The sequence below is a fragment of the Camelus ferus genome, chromosome 25 (genome assembly GCF_009834535.1).
Source record: "Camelus ferus isolate YT-003-E chromosome 25, BCGSAC_Cfer_1.0, whole genome shotgun sequence".
In the NCBI taxonomy this organism is placed as follows: Eukaryota; Metazoa; Chordata; class Mammalia; order Artiodactyla; family Camelidae; genus Camelus; species Camelus ferus.
The window spans coordinates 35,782,344-35,809,728 of NC_045720.1; the positions used below are offsets into that span (position 1 = coordinate 35,782,344).

General features: G+C 41.8%; 2 long non-coding RNA genes across 2 annotated transcripts; one reads left to right on the plus strand and one right to left on the minus strand.

Moving 5' to 3' along the window:
* Positions 1-2,083: 2,083 nt before the first annotated feature.
* Positions 2,084-24,305, minus strand: LOC116659820. The gene is made up of 4 exons (XR_004315184.1): positions 24,005-24,305; positions 19,934-19,941; positions 3,893-3,900; positions 2,084-2,095 (listed from the first exon to the last, which is right to left on the minus strand). It is a non-coding gene; the product is annotated as an uncharacterized LOC116659820 (long non-coding RNA).
* LOC116659821 lies at positions 6,732-15,401 on the plus strand. The gene is made up of 4 exons (XR_004315185.1): positions 6,732-8,748; positions 9,486-9,730; positions 11,015-11,139; positions 12,764-15,401. It is a non-coding gene; the product is annotated as an uncharacterized LOC116659821 (long non-coding RNA).
* Positions 24,306-27,385: the final 3,080 nt, after the last annotated feature.

Sequence of the window (27,385 nt, forward strand, 5' to 3'; positions counted from 1 at the left end):
TGATGTACAGCATAGTGATTTAGTTCTATATATATGTGTGTGTGTGTGTGTGTGTGTATTATATTCCTTTGGGATTTTATTTTAAAGTATTGGCCACAAGTACCAAAATATGGTGACTGAGTGTAGACAAGTATATAAACATATGGAAATGATAGGGCCACAACGGCACATCGCCTGGCCATTCTCACACTTGTTCCTTCTGCTCCTTGTAGCCTGTGAACCCACTGCGGGTGAGATGATGCCTTAGCTTCACTGGGAGCAAAATAATACTCACTTTTTCCATCAAAAGTGAGAAAAAGGAAGTGTTTTAGACAATATCAATTTAATAACTTCTTTAGTTAAAAAAAAAAAGAAAATTGTGATTGTCTCATTTGACAGATTACGTAAGGACCCTGGCATTTATTCTTTCAAATTAGGAAACTACTTTTGAGTTTTCATTACCTGGAAGTTGCTGAATCAATCAAATTTTTTAAAAAAAAAGAATAAAATAATGCCATTTGCAGCAACATGGATGGACTTGGAGATCATCATTCTAAGCGAAGTAAGCCAGAAAGAGAAAGAAAAAAATACCATATGATATCACTCATATGTGGAATCCAAAAAAAAAAAAAGAAAGAAAAAAAGAAAAAAGAGGACACTAATTAACTGATCTACAAAACAGAAACAGACTTGCAGACAATCTTATGGTTACTGAGGAAAGGAGGTGAGAAGGGATAACTTTGTGAGTTTGAGATCTGCAAATGTTAATCACTATATATAAAAATAGATTTTAAATAATTCTTCCATATAGCACAGGAAACTATATTCAATATCTTCTAATAACCTTTAATGATAAAGAATATGGAAATGAATATGTGTATATATATATATGCATGACTGGGACACTGTGCTGTACACCAGAAACTGACACATTGAAACTTGACTATACTACAATAAAAAAAAAAAATTCTTTTTTTTTTAAATTTTTAAAAAGAATTTCTCCAACTCTGCCAACAGAGTTGACTATTTCCCAAGTTGAGTAACAAAGCCCTCCAGTGGCTGTCAGCCCTGGCCCTGCTGAGAGCCCTCATCTTTGTTCTTCCTCCGGTGACTACAGACAGCAGGAAGGGACTCGGTTGCCGGGGAGAGTTTCACAGGCAACTTATCTACCAAAAATATTTCTCAAACTAACTTCAGAAAATACTTTTCCCTGAATTATAAATGAAAAAAAAAAAAAAAGACAAAAAAAAAAAAACCAGTTTTATAGGCATACAGAGCACTTTCTTTTTCGTTTTAGATTTATCTGTGTGGGCGAGAAACTTCTTCATGGTGACTCACAGCATGGAACTTAGAGAGGAATACGGCCCACGGGCCGTGTCAAGGCTTCAGAAACTACTCATTGTCTGATCTGCTTGAGCAGATCCGAGTTTGCTACCAGCTTCCAGTTTCTCTGAGGCTGGAGAACTGGCGTAAGTTTCCTGGGCTGAGTGGGGTGGGGGGCTCACATCGGAGATTATGTCAAAGAGGCGACGGGCGAAAGGGCAGCGGGAGTCGTGGTTCTGCTCCCTCTTGTTGCGTGGGCTGTTTGGGTGGAAATGAGGAAGTAACACTCGCGTGGGAGGGCAGAGTGGGGGGGAGACTGAGAGAGAGAAAAGGAGAGACATCCTGCGAAAATTATATTATCAGTAATTTTGTCATCATTCTTTCTTTATAGAGGATACAATTTCCAAATGACTTTACCACGCCATATAATACCCTAATTTAACCTTGTTACTCTTTTATAATTTACCTTAAAGATATACTTTGGATGGTATATCTTGGGGTACCCAAGATTAATGGAACATCTTTCTTAAAAAATTGTTTCCAGCTTTCATTATTTTTTGTATTGAAGTACAGTTGATTTACAATGTTTCAGTTGTACAGCAAAGTGATTCAGCTGTACAGATATATACATATATACACTTTTCCAGATTCTTTTCCATTATAGGTTATTATAAGATATTGAACATAATTCCCTGTGCTACATAGTAGGTCCTTGTTGTTTATCTATTTTATGTACAGTAGTGTGTATTTGTTAACCCCAAATTCCCAATTCATCCTTCCCACCCTCTTTCCCCTTTTGGTAACCATAAGTTTGTTTTCTATGTCTGTGAGTCTCTTCTGTTTTGTAAATAAGTTCATTTGGATCACTTTTTTTTTTTTGGTTCCACATATAAGTGATATCATATGCTATTTGTCTTTCTCTGACTGACTTACTTCACTTAGTAAGATCAATTCTAGGTCCATCCAAGATGAGTGAAACTTCTTGACTTGCACTAGGGTCCCTGAGCTATTTAGGACTGGGGGCTAACTGAGTTCTCCAGGTACCAGAACTTTGAGACAAAATGGGCTCATCATGTCTCCGAGGTGGCTTCTAGCCTTGGGGGAGAATGGGTAGTTGAAGGCTAGGTGCTTTTCTGAGTTGTCTCAGATACAAAAGAACGAGGGACAGTGTAAAGTCTGCAGACAGGAGAGACCTGAGCCTGCTTGAAGATGCTGGGACCCGTGGCTGCCCCACCGCCAGCAGAACAGTGCCTAGGAATTATAGTCAGGTCAAGTGCCAGCTGTCTCAAAACAGTATTCCTGAAGCCACACAGGAAGCTTACACTCACCCAAGCTTAGCGTGGTGCTAGGTCTCTGCCCTTCTCTGACATGCTGATGGGTCATCCTTGACTTCAGATACAGACAGTTGCTTCTAACTGTATTCTCACTGAGAAGAAAGAGTGTTAATTTCCCACAGAAAAATTTCAGACTTGGACCCAGACTTAGGAGTCCATGTCACACCAGCTGCAAAGACCCAAACATCTGGTTCCCAGTTGGAACTATAGCATTAAGAAAAACTGAATTCAGAGTTCTCTAAGAAATCTGTTCTTTGAATTTTATTTTTTATTCCAGTAGATGTGCATCAGATCAGCCTGTGAAATGCAACGTTCAGCTGCATGTCAGCTGAGCCCTTCTGATGTCTCCAGAACTGCCCTTGACCTTTCCACGTGGGAGTTCAGGGAGTCTAACCTGACCCTTTGATTCTCGGCCCCTCATCACACTCTCGCCTATGTCAGTGTCAGTGCAATGCTCTCATTTTAATATTTACGTTCAGTCTAAGACCCAGCCCCACTGGCACTCCAGCTCAGTTTACTGGATCCCTGCTTACTGGGAGCCTGCCTTAGTGACCTGCCTCAGGGCTTCCTAAGACTGAGGGCTTTTGTCCTCAATGGACCTTTTCTCTTCTGTTTCAGGTTTTTTGTTTCTAAAAGTCTATTATGAATTTTGGAAGAAGAACTATTTCTAGTTTCGCTTTTGATTAGTTTTGCTCAATTACACAAATATCCCATGAATTAAAATAGATGCTCACTTTGCCATACATCTAATCACAGTTCTTAGAGTTGACATTTGTGGGGGTTTGGTTTGGTTTTGTTGCCCTTCAGCAAACATTTCCCCATCTTTCTTCTGAAAATGGCCCTCACTTTCCTCTGGGAAACCATCTCACCCCAGTTGTTCATTCCAAATGACTGTGGATGAGTTTGAGACCAGTGCTGCCTCCATGTTGGATGTGTGACCCAATATAATAAACATATCCAGTTTCCTGGTCAAAACAGTGGGTTCAGGTTTGGGAAAGTAACCAAATTCAGGTCAGTAAGAGGAGTCAGAACTTTTGTTCAAAGTCCTGCTGAGGGTGGATGAGCGGGGACTTTTCTTCCCTGGACTGGGCACTGGGGAGATACAAGGCAGAAGCTGCTGGCAGCCGTCTTCCCTCATGGCTTAGGCAGCTTTCCCAGGAGTGGACCAAACATAAAGGAACGCAGGACAAAGTGATGTAGACATCCTGAGGTCTGCGGACATCATTTGCGTTCCTGCATCCCAACCATGACTGGACCACACTACCTCAGTTCTCTCTAGCTCATTAACTGTTTTCGTCCTTGTCCATTTGAGTTGAGTTTCCAGACACCTAAAGACCCTTGACTATTTCAGGTCTGTTTCCCTCATGCCCGAGGACATGGTGATCGCCTCTTCTCACAGCTGTCACCCTGAGCTTGGAGTTACCCTCCAGTCTCATCAAAGCTATAGATGGACGGCGGAAATGCAAGTCACAGTCTGGCCACTGTCACTGCAAGAGGAATTATCCCAGGGGCTAATCCTCCAGACAGTCTGCTAGAGTAAAACTAAGCAGAGAAGCTGTTTTTTTTTTTTTCTCTCTTCGGGTGTTAAGAAACCAGAGCCACTTTTTATCTTACTTCCATTTCCCATAAATGGTATGTCTGGACTCATGGAAAGAGGGTGGCAGAAAACAGAAGACACGAGCCTGCTTTCCCCATTAGACCATAAAACCTCCTTCAGGGAAAGCGCTCTACGAGTTTACTATTATCCCTGGAAACCAGGCCAGCACCTGGTACCTCCATAAATGTTGGCTGATTGAATAAGTAGAAAATGTGTGAAATAGGGCTGCTTGTAGACACTCATCACTCTATTTTTTTTTCCCCTCTGTCATCCTGTAGAAAGAGCCTGGCTATCATCAGAGCTGTCCCAAGACCTGTGTGTCTTGTCAGTCACACTCACAACCACCAGCAAATTCAAAAGGAGGCAGGATAGCAAGAATCCAACAAAGTCCAGAACTCACAGAAACAAACATTCCAAGCCACCCCGATTCCCAGGATCCGGGGGCACTGTTGATCTGGGAGGCACTGTTTTTCACTGCGTCAAACACTAATCTAATGAGCAAATCTCAGACAGAGGCATGGCCTGAAGCTAAACGATGTTTAAGTGTCTGTTGTCTATCTGGCAGTGGTCGGGGTGGGCAGGGAGGCTAAACATTTCTTCCTTTTCAGGATCTTGGGGCATCCTCAGATGCGGTGCCTGGTTCAAAGTCAGCTAGCTGCAGGCCGTGGGAGCTTAGCAGAAGGGAGCGAAAAAATGAGGCCTGCTTATATTTTGTGGAACAAAGAAGCTCAAGGACTCCGCCAGGGGGACGACCGCCCAGGCACAAGGAGTGTGAGATGAAGTGTGGAAAGACGGGCTGGGAGTCAGGTTCCAGCTGGAGCTGCGGCTGGCTCCTCGGTGATGGGGCTTTCATGGCAGATCATCCATTAACTCTTGTCAAGCCAATCGCGGTGCTCCCAGGGTCGTCCACGCTGACGGTGGGGCAGAACTCATTAGGCAGATACGATCTGCGGGCATCCTGGGGACCGCAGACCGTGAAAGGCCAGTTAGTTCCCTCTTATCCCAGCCACTCCCTCCAGGTTAGACGGTGATATTCATATAAAGGGGAACAGAACTCAGGACATGTGCAGCTGAGAGATGTGCCAGGGCTGAGGCTGGGCCCAGAGCTGCTGGGGTTGTGCCCATGTGTTCAACAAGCAGCCTCTCTTGCTGGGAGGTCAGGTGGAATGAGAAGCCAGCTTGAGCTGCTCAGGAAGATGTGCTGGGCCTTTTTGTGATTGGAGGTCAAGTTAGATGAAAGCAAGTCTTTGCCCTCCGTTCTCGCTCCTTCTCCCTCTGTGTCCTGGCAGCAAGAGGCAAATGAGGGCAAACGTCAGATTATTAGTAACAACCTATATGGTAGCATCCTTCCAATCAGGATGCAATCCTAGGGAATCTTCAAAATGTGCATCTTTTCTGGGACAGGGGTAGTTCCCAGGGGCTGGAAGAAACAGCCCTGTCCTGTTCCAACTTACAGAAACTCTCTTTGAAAGTGAGGACTGTCATGATCACAGAAGTTCTGCTGAGACCTAGCTATGCAGATACATGGATGATGAAAGGGCCCTGCTCAGAAAGTGGGGGAGACTCGCCGGCTCCATTCAGCACGCAGCTGAGACCGGCTCCCAGAAAACCAACCGTGTCATGTGAGCGGCAGGGCAGGCGGGCTGCCATTACCTGCTCTTGGCAACTCAGTTTCCACCATGCTACTTGCCGTAGGATTTAAGATACTCATAAGAACAGCAACAACAACAGAAAACATAGTATTTAATGTCCAGACAGAATGTAAAAATTAAAGAGAGAGAGAGAAATTGAGAGAGAAAGAGAGAATCGCTTTTAAGAATGATTCTAGAAATCCCCAGTGACATAGCTGAAATATTTTGGATGTAATGTTTTTCTCACCTGAACAAATCAACAAACAGTAACTAATTGTGAAGGTAAGAGGGTAAGAGTCAATGGGGGCGTCCCTGACCTTGAACTGCCTTGTTCAAACCACTTGGATTCCCTTGAGCTGTGGTTGCAATGGCCACCATGACGCATGGTCTTCTGCTCCTCATGCTCTGAATTCTTCTTCTAGACCATCAGGTTTGAGTCCTTGGCCTCTGTTCTTAGAGTCTTCCCCTTGGTGAATGTATACACTCATTCATGCTTAATTATACCTTTGGTGGCCCGCTTTATTTCTGGCTTTGATTGCTTTTAAATTATTACCTTTTATCTCTCCAACTGCCTACAAGACATTTCTACCTAAATGTTTTGCTATCATCTCAAACCCAACATGTCTATCAATCTGTCTTCCCCTTCACCTCAGTCCTGGCTTCTTCTCTGATTTCTATTAATGATTTCATCATATTCCCAGGTATCCAGCCTCAAAACAAACAAGATCTTTGACTTAACCCTCTTTAGTGCTAATGGTCAGTCAGAATTTCCTATTCGTTCTTCTCTGTGTCTTTTCTTCTTTTTCTTTCTTCTCCTTTCTAACAACCACCCCACCGTTCGTCTGACGACTGAGTTATTAACCTGAGCCATAGACATCGCCATTCTTTGGTAACCTGGTCAAATAGTGGAATTGCAAACGGTTCATTCTAATACAGTAGAGCTGTCTGCGTTGATTTCTGGTAAATGAATAAAATTTAGATTTTGGTCCTTTAGGAAACAGCTCAACCTTTTCTTCACTCTTAATATTTGAAGCATCTCCAGGTGCTTTGGAGTACAGAGAAAGATCTCAGCTCTCGAGTTGTGCCAACCCAGTTCAGACATCCCCGTGGCCGTGGACCTCACTCCCCCACCCCCACCCCCAGATTGGGGGCAGGAGGCCCCGAGACTATATTTCCATGACACAACTTCCAATCCTCTTTGGAAGTGGCGATGGAATAAATTTTTAATCAGCCAACCAGGGCTTTAATGCCTGTACTTTGCATCCTTGCTTCTGCCAGGATGAAAACATCTTGCAGGGCAGGAATATGACTCCGTTCATTTTGCCCTCTGCTCTGACATAGTCGGCTGGCCTTCCGGGCACAGCCTCGGGCCCCTCTGTTCAGTCACAGTTTGGCCTGATTGACCCAGGGAGAGTCAGCCAGGTGAGGGGGTCCCTTGGATTACTATCTTCTTCTCTTTGTACGTGGAGCCAGAGACCCCTGGTGCTGCCGCCTCCTCCAAGTGACCTAAATCAGTGGATGCATAAGCAATGTCTTCTGTAGTGACTTCGTCCGTTCCAAAACCTTCCCTCCTCAAATCCTGTGTGGAACAAGTCAGCACATAAATATACACATAAATAATAAATCTAAAATATTCCAAATGGTGGCTTAAGAAAAATTCTCTCTCTTTTAAAAGCAAGATGTTTTACCTTTAAAACAAGCATTTCTATTTTCATGCCACTTGAAAAGGTGAGTATGAAGTATTTTTCTGCTTAAGTATTTTTAAAGATTTTATTATTCAAAAATATACAGTTGTCGGGAGACTAGTCTAATGAACCCCCACGTACCCAATCATTGAGTTTCTACAGTTGTCAACACTTTGCCAACCAGGTATCATCTGTTCCCCCATATTTTTTCTCAGAATATTTTAAAGCACGCTGGTTCATTTAACCTGCAAATATTTCAGTATGCACACCTAACTGATAAAAGCATATAAAAATATAGCCACCATGCCGTTTTCACACCTAAAACTTAATAGCAATTATGTATTTCATTGAAATGTCCAGTCCGCATTCACCTTTTCCTCATTATCTTAAAGTTCCACATATTACAAATAGTACGTCTCTAAAGCCCCTTTTACTTGTTAACAGTGCTCCTCTCCACCCTTTTCTCTATCATTGATTCATCCACTGATTCGTCCAGCAGCCCCACCCACTCTCTGGGTCTGACTGATGACTTTGTTTGGTGGCGTTTGCCTTCTCACTCCATCGCCCTTACTTTCTGTAGACTGGTAGCTCTAGAGGCTTCTTCAGACTCATGCTCAACTTTTCAAGCAAGGATATTTTGTAGGTGAGGCTGTAGAGTTCTTATTTCGTCAAATCAAGGGGCACGTAATACATTGTTGTCCTACTTAGCGTGGCTCAGACGAATCAGGGGAAATGTCAAGCCGTCCATCTCTCACACTTCGCAAAGAGAGCTTGACGCGTGTGAACGTCACAGCCCTGTGCGCAGTCCTCAAGGACGACTGAGACCTGTCAGACGTCTAACACAGAGCATTTGCCTCTAAGAGATTTATACCTTCACGCGAGAGGTAGAGAGACAAAGATGCATGGAACAACACAAGCTGTAGAAAACAGTACCAAGTGCCGAGACGGGAGGGAAGGGGGCAGGGCGCAGCCACTAAAAGAATGACACAGCCGTTGATACCAAGATGGTGGAAGACTCAACTCTCATCGTTACTGAAGGCCAGTTCGCTTGCCTGATGCACCATGAGGCCAGACTGAAACATGGGAGTCTGGAGCAGAGTAAGCTTTATTGCAGAGCTGAGCAAAGGAGGATGGGGCGGCCCATGCCCAAGAAAACCCCAACTCCTCAAAGGATTTGGCAAAGCGTATTTAAAGATCAGGTAAGGGGCGGCGGGGGGGGGGGGGCGGGGGGCGGTCGCAGGGTATGTGATCAGCGCATGCACAGTTCTCTGACTGGTCCATGTGGCGGTAGCACGGTGGTCAACTCTATCAAGCCTTAGGCTCCACAAGGGCTGGGGGTTACTTTCTCTGGATCATCAAGTAGTTAATTTCTTCCCTTTGGTGGTGGTTTTTAGCAACTGAAAACTCAGGAAATATGCATGAGATACCATTATCTGGGTGCTTCAGAGAGGGGCTACAGCAGAGGACACGGGGCAGGGGTCTGACCCTGGAGGGCCCCATGAGTCCTGCTCAGTTACACCAGTAGACCCCGAACTTTGTTACACGCTCACTGTAATACAATAATACGGTAAATGACACCCCCACAGGCGCCTGACAGTTTGAAGGCTGACCATAAACGGTCAAAAGTGGGTGAGGGCCCAGTCCCTGGGAGTCCCCACCCCTCCCCCAAAGCAGCGGGAATAGCCCTCCCACCCGTTAGCACGTGGAGTTACCCAGCCCGTAAAAGCTGACACCCCCACGCCTCGTGGCCTCTTGTTTGCCTTCTGAGATGGCTCCACTGTGTCTATGCAGTCTGCAACTACTTCTACCTTAAACCAAACACCCCCATGCCTCGTGGCCTCCCTGGCCTGCGATCTGTCTATGAAGAATGTATCTCTCTGGATAAATCTACCTCCACTCAACTATGGCTCCCTCTTAAATTCTTTTCTGTGTGAAGCCAAGGACCCTCACCTGATGGGCTGTATCTGAGGGACTTGCCTGGAACCTGGGTCGCGGCCGTCCTCTCATGCCCTGTTTTCCTGCATCAGCACCACGTGGTTAAAGAACCAGATGCTGTTTGGCGCAGGAATACAAAAATGGAAGAAAGCAATGTGGTCAGGAGGTGCTCTCCGAAGAAGTGGCTCTGAGCTAGATTAGAAGGATATGCAGGATGTCCTGGCAGAGAGAAGGAGAGACAGGCAGGTACGTAAGTGATCTAGCTACGGAAGGGAGGGAGAGAAACGTACCGCGGGTTCTGGGCACAGCCGTCTAATAGAGTCTGTTCCATTAACACCACCTTCTCATTAACTCTGTACCTGAATAAGTACTTGTAGAAAAAGACTCAGCAGGTATCCGTAATGACTGCGGCTGTCTGAGTCAAGGATGCTTGGTGTCAGGCTCGCACGCTTCGGAGGGCAGGCTGAGAGGTGACCTCATTTAGGGCAGTGGTTTGCAAACTTAGTAAGCTTGTTAAAAGTGGAGAGTCCCAACCTGACACCTGGGGGTTCTGGCGTCTGGGATGTAGCCCAGGAATTCGCACTGTTCACAAGGACCCCAAGGGAGTCTGCTGCAGGGAGTCCTAGAACCACATTTTGAGAAACACTACCCAGGGGGCTGAATCCCGGGGGCATCGCAGATGTCTGTTTCAGGGGATCAGGAGAGCTCTCTGAGCTGCTTCAGCAATGATCATGGCGCTGAGCATCACATTCCGGGAGCCGTGCTAAGACTTGCAGGTGCCTCTTCGCACTGAACTCCCACAGCACTGCTGCCGAGTCCAAACTCACTCTGCTCGCTGCACGGCAGGCCAATAAATCGGGAGACGAAGTGTTGGGGCAGGGAATAGCGACTTTATTTGGAAAGCCGGCAGACCGAGAGGATGGCAGACTAATGCCTTGGAGAGCCATCCTGCTCCAGTCAGAATACAGGCTACTCTTAGATGAAAAAAACAGGAGAGGGGTGTGGTTGGTTGTTGCAAACTTCTTTCTGCAGGAATTCTTTGATCTTGCAGCCAGCCATCCATGTGGGTCAGGCCATGGTGTCCCTGTAAACCTCTAATAAAACAAAGGTTATTTTCTATTCTGCAACTTGTTATCTTTATAGGAGTCCAACAGTGTTAATATCCTTAAAGGTCAGAGCCTTGAGAAAAGGCTCTCCCGTTTATCAGACAGGCTGAAGGCAACATTCATGTACAAAAGGTGCAGAGCTGGCAAGACCAAGCCTGAAAAACAGGGCACAGTGGGCAAAACTAAAGGAACAGACCAATGTGGAAGTCAGATTCGCTCTCCTCTGTTACAGTGCCACCCAATCAAACAGGCACTGTTTACATCATCATTTTCAAAATGAGGACACTAAGGCGTCAAGAAGCTAAGCTCACATAACCACATTTAAATTTCTGTGTATTTAATTTCAGAAGGTGAGCTCTTTAATACAATCCTAGTCTGACTTAGAAAGATACGATTGGTGACAATAGTTTCTTCTCTCCAATAGCCCCATCTTTTCGATGCTACTGTTTGAAGGACGTCCCAGCTCTCCGGGTCCCCCAGGCAGCACCACTTCATGTTTTAGTTGACTTCTTTGCACACTGGAAAAATAAGAAGGCTCCCTTCTCCGTGGTATGATGGAAATGTAAATTTTCGGTGAAAGATGTGAAATGAAACAAAGCACGAGCCTGTGCACAGGCAGTGAACTCTCCCCCCGATTGCTCCACTTCCTGCTCATCCCTTAATAGATGTGCAAGCCTGTCCTCCATTCTACTTGCAACAGGAGAAATGCCATGATATCTGTAGGGCTTAGTCAACAGCCCCAAATTGAGTGTTTCCAAAGATTAAACTCGCTTTTCTCACACATGGCTTCAGTTAAAGACATGGAGCTGGATTTGAAAACTGTAACTATTTCAGGAAATGAAATACAATTTTATATTTTCATGGTGCCTCTAAAATACTTTATAGCATCTTGATGTTTATATACACTCATATATATATATATATATATATATATATATATATATATATATATATATATATTAGGTTCCTTTGAAATTTATGCTATACTTTTATTGGATGGAAGCTACAAAGAGGAGAGGAATTCTGCTCCTTTGCAAACATTTCAGTTCTAAATAAGAATTCAATAAGACTTTGTGTAATGGCAAAATCCGGGAGGTTAGGGGATGGGCATTGGAGCGCTCATGATAACATCTGCCCATACTTGGTCTTAAAATCTCCCTCCTATAAAGATGTTTTTTGGGGAAAAGAACTATATAGACTTGCTGGATTTCTTGGCTTAAATGAAATGCTATCAGATTTACTTATGACTTGCTTTATACATTTACAATTTATTTGTTGTGTCTAGTGAAGTGAGCGGGAGTTTGGGGGGAGTCATTGACTTCACAAGACGGGCTGGCTCTGCTCCTGCCGTAACACGGGAAGGTGCCGTGGAACTGCCCGATGCGGGCATCCCCGTGCAGAGAAATACACTTTAACTACAAAACAGCATGTTCTGTGTCTGTGTTTTCTCCGGGTAGTAGTAGCGGGAACACAGTGTTCATTTAAATTAAACCAGTTCCTTGGATAATAACAAAGTAATTAAAGAAACCACCAAGGAAAAAGAGCCAATTTATTTGAATCCTGTTCATAAAAAACTACATCAAGAGCCCGAAGGTACAAAATAATGTGGGTAAGACGGCAGATTGATGATTTTTTAAAAATCTGCGTGGGATGCATGTTGGTAGTAATTCAGATGAGTATTCATCATCTGGAGATCATACAAGATGCAAAATTTTCTATCCTTCTTAAGAGAAATGAAATTCTATTAAAATTTCCAGGTAAGAAATGACCATGTATCTTGAGGTGCACTTCATCTCTGGTAATACCTTGCCATCAGAACATGATGATTTATTCACATTTTCTGCATTCCCATTGGAATAGCAGGGCCTCTGTCTTTAATGCTTTCAAGAGTTTGAAATTCATACTGGTTTTCTTAGATGACATTACCTGAACCACAAAGAGAGATTTTATGGCATCAGTGAGTTACCTATTTTTGTCAGTAACAAAAAAATCTAAATGGAGTTGAAAATGTGTCTCATGTTTTCATATGAGCATTAGACACTGAAAGTTATTTTTAAGAAAAAAAAAAAAAACACACTGGTAAAATACCTCTCACCTTTATGTTCCATCAGAGTAGTGGTGAGAAATCTAGGTCCATAAACAAAATCTCACAATTGCTCTTCGTCCGTTTTAGCATCACGACTGCTCCTTTTAGAAAAGCAGTGTTCTGTCTCGGCCACGTTCTGCTTCTCCCTCTGAAGCACGGAGACACTTGGACTGCATCTCTGCTGATGAGGGAAGTGGAGAGAAGTCTGTGCACTAGAAGATGTGTCGGCTGTAGGAAGGCGACCCTGTCTTTGAAGAACAACAAACAGAGGATACAGAAGATGACCGATTTTTGAAGACCTGAAAATGAAATAATGTGAGAGAGGAAAAATATACATAAAATGTCCACCTGGCTCATTAACAAAATGAAAAGCAAAGAATTTAAACCTTTATTCCATGAACATAAAGTAAGAAAAAGATACACCACCTCCTTGTTATGGGCAGTTAAATAGGAAGAAAAGAGCAGACAGAAGAAATTATATATGAAAATAAAGGAGAGGAAGAAAAAAAGGTGAAAAGGAGAGGAGTGGGTTAGAAAAGGAGAACAGAGGAAGAAAGACAATAGGACTCGACTTGGGAGAGAGAAATCTGGGGGCAGGAGGAGGGCTTCACAGGGCAGGAAGGAGGCAGCGGGCCGTCCCAGCCCTACTCCCCCTTTCGCAGCCGCCACTCTCGAATCTGGTTTGCCGCCCCTCCGTGCAATTGATGGAACCTCTCTGAGACGGCATGCTCTCCATCTCCAGACCTTCTCAGGCCCAGAGGCTTTGTCAGTCTTCACCTGCATCCAGCCCCATGGGAGGGACCCCTTCAAGTACAGCACGGACAGGAAGAAGACATTTTGGAAATTTGACATAAGTTCTAGGTCTTCCTTATGGAACTTTCTCCTTTCCAACTGGTCATACAGGTTGTTTGTGTTGCTATTAAATCAGAAATAATTAATAGCCATTTACTTTTCGAAAGTTTGCCCCCGTTGACATAAAATTCAGCAAAGAGCAGGGTCTAGTACAGTTGCCTTCTCTAACATCTGTTACACAGTTGAGAGTGTAAATGTTATGGCTATTTTACCTAAAAGAAGGCTTATGCTAGAGATCTCTGATAATTTTCTGTAAGTTTTGTTGATTTGTAAGCATTTGAAGAAAAAGCTCATATTTTAGAGGGTCATTCTATTACTGAGTCCAATCTCATACTGTTCACCACACAGCACACCAATAAATCAGGGGACAAGGTGTTGGGGCAAGGAATAATGACTTTATTTGGAAAGCCAGCAGACCAAGAAGAGGGAGGACTCACGTTCTGGAGAACCATATTCCCCAAGCTCCTTTTATACTAAGAAGGGGGAAGGGGTATGGTTGTTTATTGCAAGCTTCTTGGTGTCAGAATCCTCTGTTCTCGCAGCTGTCCACCTAGGTCAGGTCATGGTGTCCCTGTAAACCTCCAACAAGACAAATGTTATCCTCTATTCTGCAACTTTTTATCTCTAAATGAATAGGTAAGTGTTACTCTCTTAAAGGTCAGAGCCTTGAGAATGGGCTGTCTTGTACATTTCAGGTTGTGGGAAACATTCTTTTACAAAAGGTGCAGAACCTGCGTGACCAAGCGCAGGAGGAGAGCTGAAGGAACAGATCTAACATGGAGTCAGATTTGTTCTTCCCTGTTACAATTCTGCATGTCATTCCTGGCCCAGGATCCCGGGGTCGTTGTGTTATTCTGAATCCTGGGCCCGCAGCCTTATCTATCATGGATAGTTCTTCTCTAGTTTGCTTATTGCTCCTTTAAAAGCAAATTGAATAATTTTCTATGTTCTAGAAGATTATGAGGAAAGGAAATTGCAGAAATAGTTTCACTGGCCTTGAAAATGTCAGTTGAGACAGTCATAGAGCTATATTTTTAAGACTAATGTGAAGAAATCCCAGAGTCTTCAAAAGAGGCTGCTGAGCAATAAAACATGTTCAATAACATTTTTTTTTTTTTTTGGTGGTGTAATCAACCAATGAATATTTAATTAACTTCTACTAAGTTCAATGAACTGCACTAGATAGTGAAAACTTTAAATTGAATTTAAATGTAATTCTTTCCACGAAGTTTCTTATAATCAAGTGAAGAATTAATGAAAAACATTCTAATTTATCTAAACTATTATTTTTTGTTTGTTCTTTAATGCTTGTTATGTTCTAACTCAGACTTATGTCTGCAACCTCATTTTGTCCACACCAACTTTTGTGTCAGTAATTGGGCATCCAGCCCTCTAACAACTCAGCCTGAATTAGGACTTTACAAAGCCATCCTTGGTGTGACAGCTCCTGCGAACATTCTGCACTAAATGGACAAGAAAGAACCCTAGTTCTGCCCCCTATTTTTCTAAATGGCTGTAGATGTACCATCTCCGGCATAGTTATTAAGGGCAGGAGTGACAGCAGTGAGAAAGTCTGAGAGAGATGATTGTGTCAGATGGAGGGAGCCTTAATAAGAACAAGCAATCCACATGCCACACAGACAGTGTGGTTGATTGACCACTCCTGACAAAGAATGTTAGCGCAGTGCATCATATGTCATATATTAGAGGTTCATATATGACAGGTTAAGAGTGTCCTTTCTAGAGCCAGACTTCAAGCTCTGCTATCTATTACCAGTATAATCCTGAGCCAGTCATTTAACCTGGCTATACCTCAGTTTCTTCATCTGTAAAATGGGTATGATTTTTAGAGTCAAGTGGGTTAATGCCAATAAAGAGCTTATTATGTTCCATAGTGTAAATACTGTGAATATTATTTTCTTCCACCCGTTCTTCAATTCTTACTGCATTTAACTGGCCTGACTGTCGGGTAGGTGATGATCAATTGAATCGTTCCTATGCTGGATAATTTAGATTGTTCTATATGCATTATATTAGTTTCCTATTGCTGCTGCAACGAATTGGCACAAATTTAGTGTCTTAAGATAACACATACATATTATATTACAGTTCCAGAGGTCAGAAGTCTAAAAGAGGTCTCACTGCACAAAAATCTAGGTGTCAAAAAGGCTTCATTCCTTCCAGAGGCTTTAGGGAACAATGAATTTCTTTGCCTATTACAACCCCTTGAGGCTGCCTGCATTCCTTGACTTGTGGCCCTTCTGTTGTCTTCAAAACACCCGTGTAACGTCTTTGAATTTCTCTCTGGCTCTGGCTTTCCTGTCTCCCTCTTGCACTCATAAGGACCCTTGTGATTAATTGGGTAGACGCAGATAATCTGGGATCATCTGGGATAATCTCCTCATCTGAAAATCCTTAACTCAATCACACGTGCAAAAGCCCTATTACCATGTAAGAGAACACAGTCACAGCCTCCAGGGATTAGGAAACGGATGTCTTTGGGAGACCATTCTCCTGCCTACCGTATATATCAGAAAATATGGATGGGAGAATGCTCACGTTACCAGGAATTCTGTTATCAAGAATGATAACTGTTACAATTATTGCCTCTATAGGACGGAAAAGGGACAATTAGGTAGAGCAGTATGCATCTGAATTTGTGTTATATTAATATTTATTATGTGCAGGCTTTACTGATATTCACTCATTCATTCACTCAGCAAACATTTCCCTAGCAGCTTACCTCTTGAATTAACCAAATCAACTTTCTTCTCAGTTCTACTGCAGAATCAGTGAAGTACAAATCGGTATCAGACTGTTAAAGATGACTCAGAGATTTAGTTCTGGGGGGAGGGGGTGGGAAAGGATAAACTGGGAGCTTGAGATTTACAGATACTGACTACTATCTATAAAATAAACAGGTTTGTACTGTAGAGCACAAGGAACTATATTCAATATTTTGTAGTGACCTATAATGAAAAAGAACATGAAAACGAATATGTGTATGTATGTGGATGGAACACTACGCTGTACACCAGATACTGACACACTGTAAGCTGACTATACTTCAATAAAAGAAAAAAAAGAGATTTAGTTCCCGTTGGAACACTTCCAGCGCTTGGATGTGGTCCTTCTATGTTGTACGTCTCTGTTGCTAATAAATGAACTTGAGCTAAAAAAATAAAGTAAAATTGAGCCAATCATCAGACTCTGATTTCAAAAAAATAGAAAGGTTTCTTGAGATGTGAAAGTAGAAGAAATTCAATCTTATTTGTTTAGTGGCTAAGAAGTTCTTCATTTTGGTATTTCCAAATCAAGCGTTATCGCTTCCTAGGAAAAAAACAGCAGGGTTAATTTACGTACTTGGATTTGAACACTGGAGTGGAAATTTGGGTGGTATTAGACTGGCTTGAAGGATGAGGCTGGAAAACCAGCTATCATGACTTAAGGCTCAGGAGACCTGAGAGTTGGGGATGATTTGTAGCATGTTAATCTTACTTTAAGTATCAGCTAAATAGTTTTTCGTTTCAAAGAAAAAGTGGTGTTTCCTCTACCAGGTTACCATCTTAGTTTGCATGGTGCTTTAAGAATTCAGATGCTCTGCATTTGACACAACATTGTAAAGTGAGTATAACTCAATAAAAAATGTGAAAAAAAAAGAATTCAGATGCTCTGCAATATGATTTCAATATCTGAATTAATTTGAATAGGAAGAACAGTTAAATAGGGATGGTTCGCAGATTACTTCAAAAGGCAAGACCTTATTCTTGCCAGCCCACATGTCACTAGCTGCTGAGTGACATCGCGCATCCCATTTCAGGAAAATAAAAGGAGAGCTCCTTTGTTGTAAATTCATTTGTACGCTCTTGGGAAATTAGGACACACAACAGATGTAAATCAGCCTTTAATCCAACTCCCAGTGTGGACAGTGCAGAAGAGAGGTGGCAGGAGTCAGGGGAAAAAGAAAATTAGAATTGATGCCAGAGAATAGAAGACGAGGTCATTTTTTTTTTTTTTCCATCAGGCTGGACCATTTATGTATACTCTTGGACACTAGCTTATCTTCCCATTGTTGAATGCTCTCTTCCTTTCTTTCTTAACTGGAGTTGGAGTGGAGGGTGACCCGAGTAAGAGAAATCACTGGCAGGACCTTCCTGGTCTAAAACACGGGGGCTTCATGTCACCTAGGGCACTTGTTCCTAAGCTCATCCTCTGGGGGTCTCTAACAGACACAGGATTTCTGCAGGGCAGGACGCTTGGCAGGTTGTGAAAGAATTACTCTCAGGCTTCCTTAAAAGCCCCTCTGGGGATTGCACATCCAAGGTACACAATTCCCAGCAGACTAAGGGACGCTTTGGGGACTGGGTCTTGAAGCTGGCACCCTCCTCCTGTGCACCTTGGGACTGCTCTGTTCCCCTTCTCAAGCTGCCCCCAGCGCACGCTTGTTTCTGCATGAGCCACTCATGGGCCAGGTAAAGTGAAGATAGCGATGCTTTACTGCTTCTGTTCAGCTGCTTGCTAGATAGTGATTCTCCAAGGCAGTGCCTCCAATTCCAATGCCATTCTATTAGCCTAATCACAGTATAATTCTACTTGGATACAAAATTAGCAGCAGCATCATATTTTACTTCTAGCTTCTAATTGGCAACAGTCACATGCTTTTATTAAACTATTCCAATCAAGTCTTCACAGCATCATATATTCTGCTTATCACTCAGCCCACCTGCAGCCAGCTCTCTTCCTCACTGCTTATCAGCAAAGCCAATTACTTTCTCCTGTGCTTGCTTTCTGGTTTTGCTTATAGACTCCACCACACCTCCACAACTAAGCCCACGGGGTACCCGGTACATTCTAGTCCTGAGCACCCCTCCCCACCCTACATCAGTTGCTTCCTTGAGGTCTGTGAGTTCCGGTCTGTCTGCCTTTCTGCAAAGAAATGTTCACAGCATTCCTTTCATGTATTTATTTATTTAAAAGACGGCTTTTCTGCGTCTATTGTCTTCCTCTCCTTCTTCATTGTCACTTCCTCTTCCTATTTTTTTTTCTCCTTTGTCGAGTTTCCAAAGCCCTTTCTAATCCTTAGTTAAGAATGACTCTTTTTTTTTTAAGAGCAGTAATTCCACACAAATTCTGGTCCCAAGCAACTCAACTTTTTCATTAATTGATACGTTTGTATGAAGATAGTATTAAGTAATGTGAAAAGGCATGCACTTTGGCATCAAATCGAGTTTGATCTATCATTTGCTGGGTGGATAAATTTAGTGCTTTCCTTAGTCAGCCATGGTGTCAGTTTCTTCATCTCTCAAATGGAACGATATTGCCTCCTTGTGAGGGCGTGAACATCTGAGCTAGAAGCTGGGGCCTCTGAGACCTGTGAGCATTTACTGTGTTGGCTTTCTTCCCCTTCAAGGTTTAGCAAGTATTTTTGTAAGCAGTCAAATAGACATTGCACTAAAAACCTTTCGAGAAATGCAAAGATGAATAAAACGGCGCGTGACTTGGAGGAGTTTGTAATTCAGCAAATGAGAGCAGAAGCGAAGTTGAAAACCAGATCTAAGCAAAAACGGAACTTTATGAACCAGGCTCTTAATTGACTTAAATCTCAAATACATTGTAACAAAAAAGAATATTGCCTTCCAGTAATAAGTATACAACTCATTTATTCACCCCAATTTCCCTTCTCCTCTTTACCTGGGATACACCCCTCCAGAAACCATACAATTAACAGCACAACATCAACAGTGACACAATTATCAGCGAAGCACTCTGAGGCAATAAAGTGGCAAAGGAAATCAAAATGGTGTCTATGTAATATTCATATTAAATTTAATAACTATTTAAATATTTATAAATTATCTAGCATTTTATATTTGCAAAATGCTTCACAACCACTTTTTATTAATTATTAGACACCACTTATCCCTTGGCACTCAAACTTCCAGAGGCAGCAGCGCTAGTTTTTTTTTTTTTTTTTTTTTGCTTTTATTAATCTTAAAGAAACATTTAGCTTTGTCAAACATTTTTCTAAGTTCTCGTATCTAAAGTATCGGGTCACATGGAAAAATAAAACAAATCACAAGACAGATCGACATCTTTGCAGCATCAATTTCCATCCCTTGAGGGCTGGGAAGAGTGAAATGACTCATCCAAAGTCACGGCGCTGGTCCTGTTAATGGCTTGGGCGCGTGGAAGTCCTGGACTAACCTAATTGCTGGGGTTTCTTTCCTGAATATACAGCAAAGTCAGGAAACCGTGGCTGTGCCACCTGGGTTAATTAGAACTGTAATTTGGGGACAAAACCTGGGCATCATGCTTGCATTTTACCAGGGTCTGTATGAATCAGTCCTGTGTGACTACAGTCGTGCCCAGAACTGCTAACGTCCAGGTTCACTTAAAGCCATAAACGCACTTCCCTGCAATGGTCATGACGCCTTGAAACCAGTCTCATTCATGCGTTTTCCCTCTAATGCCTGTGTCCTCAAACGCCTTCGCTCCTGCTCTGTTAGAATATGTGTTACACCGTCTCCCCACGCTAGACTCTGAACTCACCAAAACAACGTGAGCCGGGTCTTCCTGCACTGTGCTCCCCTTCCGCCTGGGCAGTGCCTGGCACAGTGAAGGCACGCGAATGATTTCTCTCGCTCCATTGGTGGACGGCGAATCCCAGGAGGGCGGGGGTCTTGTTCCCTCATCTTCGCCTTTACAGTCGTCCCTACTGCAGTGTCTCATTTACAGTCAGGCTCAATGGACATTTATTTTATTAATAAAAAGAAAGATATACAGACTTTTCTTTATTTATCATGATAAGTGTAAGTATCAGTTTTATGATATCATCTGATAAAAATCAAGAAAACAATGAGGAATAAGTAAGTACCCACTGTGGCATGCAGAGCTCAAGCTGGAAGCCAGCAGAAGCTGGTTCCAATTTGCCTTTTCACGTCTGACTGTAACACAATATGGGTTTTATTTTGTTCTTATTTTTTATTGAAATGTAGTCGATTTACAGTGTTAGTTTCAGGTGTACAGCAAAGCGATTCAGTTATACATATACATACATAACATATATATTTTCAGTTTCCATTACAGATCATTACAGGAAATTGAATATGGTTCCCTGTGCTGTACAGTAGGTCCTTGTTGTTTATTTATTTTATATACAGTAGTGTGTGTCTGTTAATCACAAACTGCTAATCTGTCCCCCACCTTTCCCACCTGGTAACCACAGTTTGTTTTCTGTCTGTGAGTCGATTTCTAGTTTGTAAATAAAATTTGTATTTTTTTTTTTAAGATTCCACATATAAGTGACGTCATATGGTGATGATACAACACTTTGGTAGTTTGTAACACGGCTGCCTTGTCACATTCGGGGGTGGGGAGTCAAGTGTCCTATAAATGCAATCCAAGGCTTAAGAACTATATGGGAATGAATCAAGTCACAAAACTCTTCACTCGATTTGAAAAAAGGCTACTCCAGTCACTCTATCCTCACATTAAATTGCAGTCTGCTGAGATCTATTGTCAAAGAAAGAGGATCACACCAGGAGAAATGATACAGGTCAGGATACGATCTCTGAGGGTCCTGGTGACTTAGTCTGCTTGAGCCTCAGGGCCTGGATACAGCTGTGGGATCTAAATGGTCCAATTATCTTCACCAGGACCATGTAAAGGGATCCCCAACTAGGCACCGTAGGAAGGTGACAAAAATGATTGTGAATTCCCATAACCCACATTAGAATAAGAACTTTGTACAATTTAGTAAACATTTAGCTTCGGCTGAATTAAGTATGCACAGCAAATACAACTACAGTGTGACTCTGGAATTAACTGCTTCATCGTTAGGAACAGGTGGAAATTTTACCCAGGTGTGCTCAAGGGTGCTCACTAAACACACCAATTGTCTGTATCCCATTCTGGATGGTGAAAGACTAATAGTTTTCATGTCTTTAAACTAAGAGCTGCCAGTATTGGATCAAAGATTCTACTTCAATGGAAAGTATCCCCATTAACTAATTCTAAATTGTATTTCAATAATACACTCTGCAAAAAATCTAGCTCGAGCCTCCTTTTTGAGTGATGAGTTAGCTTTTTTGTGTCTCTGGATTTCTTTCATTTTCCTCCTGAACACTGATACAGCAATGGGAATAAGCTTTGGACTGGAAGAAAGTCTTAGATTGAATCTGATATTAAAAGCAACAACCCTCGTCCAGCGTTCCAGCGAAAGAGATTATAATGCTGTCGGTGAGGCAGTATTAACCTTCCCTTCGTTACAGCAGCTGTTCAGGGTTTGACTGTTTTAACGATTTCACTGCCACTTCCGTGCAGCCTAATAGTTCTCAGATGTTAGCGTGCGTGTGAATCACCCAGGAAACTGACTAAAAACGCAAATTCTTAGCTGTTACCACAGAGCTTCTGCTTTTAGTAGGTCTGGGATAGAAGCTTAGAATCTGTGTGTTCCTGGTGTCCCCACATAATTCTAATGCGAGGCGTCCAAGGATCACAGTTTGAGAAGCAACACATTGGATTTGTTGCCGACAGTGCTGGTACTTTCAACACCACCCCAGCCTTAGGTAACAGAGTTACATGAACTCAGCTATGAATGTTTGTCTCTAATCCTAGCATCTCAGAAATTTCCATGTGAATAGCCCAGGTTAGATAAAACTTGTTCCCGTGAAATGGGGATATAAAACCAACCCCTTCACTGGGTTTTTTATAAGGACAATTGGATAATTCTAGCAAAGGAACCAATAATGTGCCTAGTATTCTATAGGCACTCAATAAATAGTTTAAAAGTGTTTTTCAGTGAAATATCTTCTCAGCATTATCCTGAGCAGAAACAGCAAGCACATTAGCATGGAATCAACAAAATGTGTTTAAGAAACGGAATGTCTAGATTGTCCCTTCCCTCTACCCCCATGGGGAGTTAAGGTTATCTGAGCTCAAATTAAAGGTCATTAATCCTGGCTTCCACCCCATAAATGACATGACATTTGATTCTCTGAAAATTACGTAGAGGCCTCTGATTTCTCACGTCCAAGATGGAGAGTGGACGTGACCTACTTTCTTTAAAAAGGAAATGAAGAAATGTGATTTCAGTTGTAGGAGGGTCTGCTGAAATTGTTGAGGGGGGCCATCTGGAGCAGAGAAAAATTGTTTGATGTTGTTGCATCAGCAAACCCTAAAGTCCTATTATGGTCTTGCCTTTTCTCTTTTATTATTTTATTCAGTTATCGATAACTTCTCATGACGTTTTCTCCCTTACTGCAGTTTACGATACTTTGTAGAGTAGCCAAGGGCCGAGACAGATGGGAACCTTCCAAGATCGTGGCCACCCTTCCTTCGGGGTGGCTCTGGAAACCGTGTTGACAAATTGATATCCTTTTTGTAGAAGCTGCTGGTTATCAGTGCTTGGAAGGTGGTAACTGCAGAGAGACAAAAGAGATGTTGATGGAGAATAACCATTTCTATCTGCATAGTTTGCAGCTTCCTGAGTGTCACTTTATGTATTAATCTTTTATGAAGGGAACTGAAATGTAACAGTCTGAATTGTGAAGGGCCTTTATTTCCGTCTTGCTGCCATGGCAAATGATCATAGACAGAGACATCACAGATTTTCCAAAAATGATTTTGAAAAAAAAGTTAATTTGTTGGGAACCTAAGTTTTGAACCCACTAACCTCGAAACAATGCAAATTAATGCTTTCCTTATTACTTAGGAGAAAGGACAAATCACAAATGTGCAGCTCTAAGATCTGTATCAGTGCAAATGCCCAGTAGTTATAACCCAGGGAGAGAAACAGAACATTCCCAGCAGCCAGATCCCCTGCCCGACACCTACGGGGGCCCAGCATCCCCGCTCTTCCTCCTGCTGCAGGTGACAATTCTGCCCATCATGGTAACGGCTATTTTTTGCTTTTCTTTATGGTTTTAACACCTGGACAAACATCCCCCTCAGAAAAAAGGGATTCACTTTCCTGATTTTTGATATTTGCTTAAATGAGATCATAAATATATCATATTGTGTGTCTGGCTTTTTTCACTCAGTATGAAGTTTCTGCAATTTATCCAAAGCGCTTTATAAAGGCGTAGCTGACTTTTCATTGCTTTGTAGTATTTCACTGTTAGAACACACCACAATTTTTTTTCCTAATTCTACTCTTGATGGGTGCTTCCTTTCTGAACTTTTTTGCATGTTGATTTGCTGTTTGGGTATCTTATGAAATGCCTGTACTAAAATTGAAAGAAAAAAAACACCTCAATTTTCCCACACACTCTGTCACGAAGTTACCGTGATCTGTGTTCTGCGGCTGCCTCTGTTCCCATGAACCAAGCACAGGGCTCTGCTGTAGTTAGACAGTTTTAGTTATCAAAGATGTCACTTGAAAAATTTCTGAAACTATCCGGTGCGGAGAGCCCTTCATCCTGGGACACGGGGCGCAGCCGGAAAGGCGGCCGCCCCCTCGCCTGTCATGCACTAAACGTTCGTGGGGAACCTGGCGCTAAACCATTCGTAGACCACCTGCTTCTGGGTCGGGGTTTCCTACGTAGCAGAGCAGCTCCCTCTCTGCGATCTATTGAAAATCAGCCCTTGACACAAGGATTTGTAAAAAGAAAAAAAAGAAAAAAGAAAAAAAGATGAAAAATTAAAAAAAAAATTTCTGAAACTAAGGGATTTTTCAAAAAATGTCTAATCCTTTAAAATGCTCAATTAAAAAAAAAAAAAGTTCCATAACCAGTATCCAAGTATTCACTTCTTGGACGTTCACAAGGGGCATTTACAATAATAAAAGTTCTAAAGAGTGATGGCATAAAGAAGCCCAGTCAACGTTGTTTAATCCAGCTTTTCTGAAACATATTTGCGTTCAGAACATCTGATACCATCTTGTGGAACAAATATTCTGTGAAGCACATTTTGGGAAAACTTGGTTTAGAAGAGTCCCCTCTTGTTGGATTTCAACATCGCAGGTCAGCAGGTGAGGAACCATGATTAAAAAAAGCTTCAAAAAAGATACAGTTATCTCAGAAATAAACTTAAAAGAGTTGAAAATGGAAAAATGGTTCATTTAGATTGGTTTTCTGTAGTTTCTATAAAATTTTAAGTGATTAAAAAAGCTAATCACTAATACTAAAGAATTTGAGATAGAAATGATTATAAAGGTCAGACTGGCAGATCAGAAAGCAGACCAATGCAATTATATTTCCAAAATCTTTCAATGGCTCAATTAGTTCATAGATCAGATAATTAGGTGTTGTTCGTTAATGATAATTTGTACGTGCAGGCGTGTGTGTGTGTATGTGTGTGTTGTGTGTGTGTGACAGAAAAATCACAGCTTTTTCATATTTAAAGGCAATTTCTTAGGATGATGCAGAGTTGAATGTACATTTTGTTTTAACATTTTTTTGTGTGTGGATTTTTTTCAGTTTGGGTATGTCCAGTATTTTGGCTTTTCCAAATTTCTCACTTGTAAATAACAATGTTTCCCAAAATGCAAGAGTTTACACTCAACTCTGAAATCCTCAGCTTCTTCTTTACTCTTAAGAAAAAAAAGTTTAGAAAAAATTAACTGCCTAGAAATACCATTTTTAAAGAAAGCTGTCAATAAAATCGAAGCAGACCTTTTCTTTGTAATTATTAACTTGCTCTTATTATGAAGAAATTTGCCACCCTATTAATAAAGTAGTTGACTTATTACCGTTAGATTATTTGTTGCTCTTTTGATATAACAGCAAAATGAATGGGGTCACCAAATTTGCCATCACCTCATAGCCATGTCTCTATGATGTGTTTACTGGGTTCCAATAGGCGTCTGTGCAAATTATACACACCAATTGGCCCCTGGTGTAGAAAACATTAGAATGCATCTAGGAGGAATCCCCTTTGGCCGAGTGTGTAATTGGAGATAACGTTCACTTATCTCTTTTAGCCTCAAGGCTCTTGGCTTTCTTTGCCCATCACTCAGGGTAAATGGTTAGTTACTGTCAGAATGCGGCTATAATTGGGAAAGGCACTCCCTCAACACAGAAGTTTGAGGGAGGTGAGAATTCATATCCAGCCTAGTGAGTCTGGGAAGTTTTCCAATCCTCCAATGATGCACTAAAGCACAAAAGCAAAATTGGATTTTATTACTAAGGTGACATCAAACCATATTTAAACACAGAGACTCAGTGACAACAACCTTCTTTAGAAACTGGTTGCCATAAAACTTCTCTGTTTCCCTGAAGCTGATCTTAAAAGTTTGCATTCATTTTGAAATTCCTTCCACATAAATTCTTTACTTTTTACAGAAAATTATAACCAAAGAATAAGTTCATATTGTTATTAAGTGGAAAACTTTTGTGATATAAATATTCTAAAACCATCTGGAAAAATAAATGCAAAATTAGAAAGTGTAACTAAGCCGAATGTTGCTAATGATGGTAGTTACTAACAGGGACGAGCCTGTGCGTTCAGATTGGAAAACTTACGTGTTTTTCTGTCTACAATGGGGGATGTTTTGAACTTTTGAGGCTACGATTTATGATTAAAAGTTAATCACAGAATGTCATTAGCAGCACTTTCCACTCCACTTAATTTATGCAGGAGAGTTTCAGGCATTTTTCCCCTCGCTTCATAGAAGATTAAACTGGGGAATCCTTTACTTCATTTATCAAGGATATTTGTTTTTTCTCCAGATAAATATTTGTAAAAATTATTTTATATCCACTTATTTTTTCTGTACAAAATACTTTGCATTAGGACTTGCTGCGTGTAGGGGTGTGACTCACATGTACTCGTCCAACCTTCCCCCTCTTCTTCTGTCACGCATTTTTATATGATTATTTCCTGTAATCCCTCTTAGGTCATTATCTGGGTTCTTCTTTTTAACAGAAGACCATATTTTTCCTGCACATTGAAATATTTTTTTTTCTTCTTCCTCCTTCCATATTCTTGTAATTACATACCCTTTTTCCCTAAATAACCCGGCCTTGACTTCTCCGTGCCCTGTTGTCTTTACACACTCATTTTGACTTGTCTTGAACTCGTTACACTCCCTAATATTCCTCCTACCTAACTGGTCAGCTTATCCAAATGTGGGTATCAAAATAAATGCAACAGTGCTGATAAAAGATCACTCCTGCTAAATACCTGCTTAGTGAGATAAGAAAAATACACACTAAATAATTAGAGAGCATCAATTAATTAAGCACTAAATTATAGTGAAAATTCCCAGAGAGTCTCAATGTTTGTTGTACCAAAACCCCCTTTCTAGAAAAGTTGTTCAAAAGTGATTCCCCGTCTATAATGCGTCATTCTTTACATCGTGGTCTGTAACTGATTAGGCCACAAACCTCTACCTTGGCCAAAGGATACAGACTAAAATGAAACACTGATGGAAGCAGGTTATGAGGGACCTGGCATGAACTCTGCCTCACAGAGCATTCTGTATTGAATGCTATATTGAACAGAATCACCTTCTTCCTTTGGGGACATTTGGGTACAAAATATAAGGGAACATTATGGCAGTTACAACAGCAGTAAAAGAGAAGCAGAATGAGAGATTTAGTTACCAAGAAGATAAAAAGGACGACAGTGGGGTTTTGGGGCATTAATATCTGAAAACACTCCTGATCTGAGCAATTAGGCTTGGTAGCTAAACACAACAAGTATCTGTTTAAACTGAAAACAAAAGAAATCCTTAGACTCATAAGCAAAAAGTGGTCTGGAAACCAGAGCTGGGCTGTGGCTGCTGGGTGATGGGCGTGGGGATGCCAATGCCAGGATCCATTCAGAAATCCAGCGCGGACTTGAATCTTCTTAGGAATGAATGAAAGTTCAAGCCTTAGGCCCATGCAAGGCAGGGAGCTGGAACTGACACTCAGC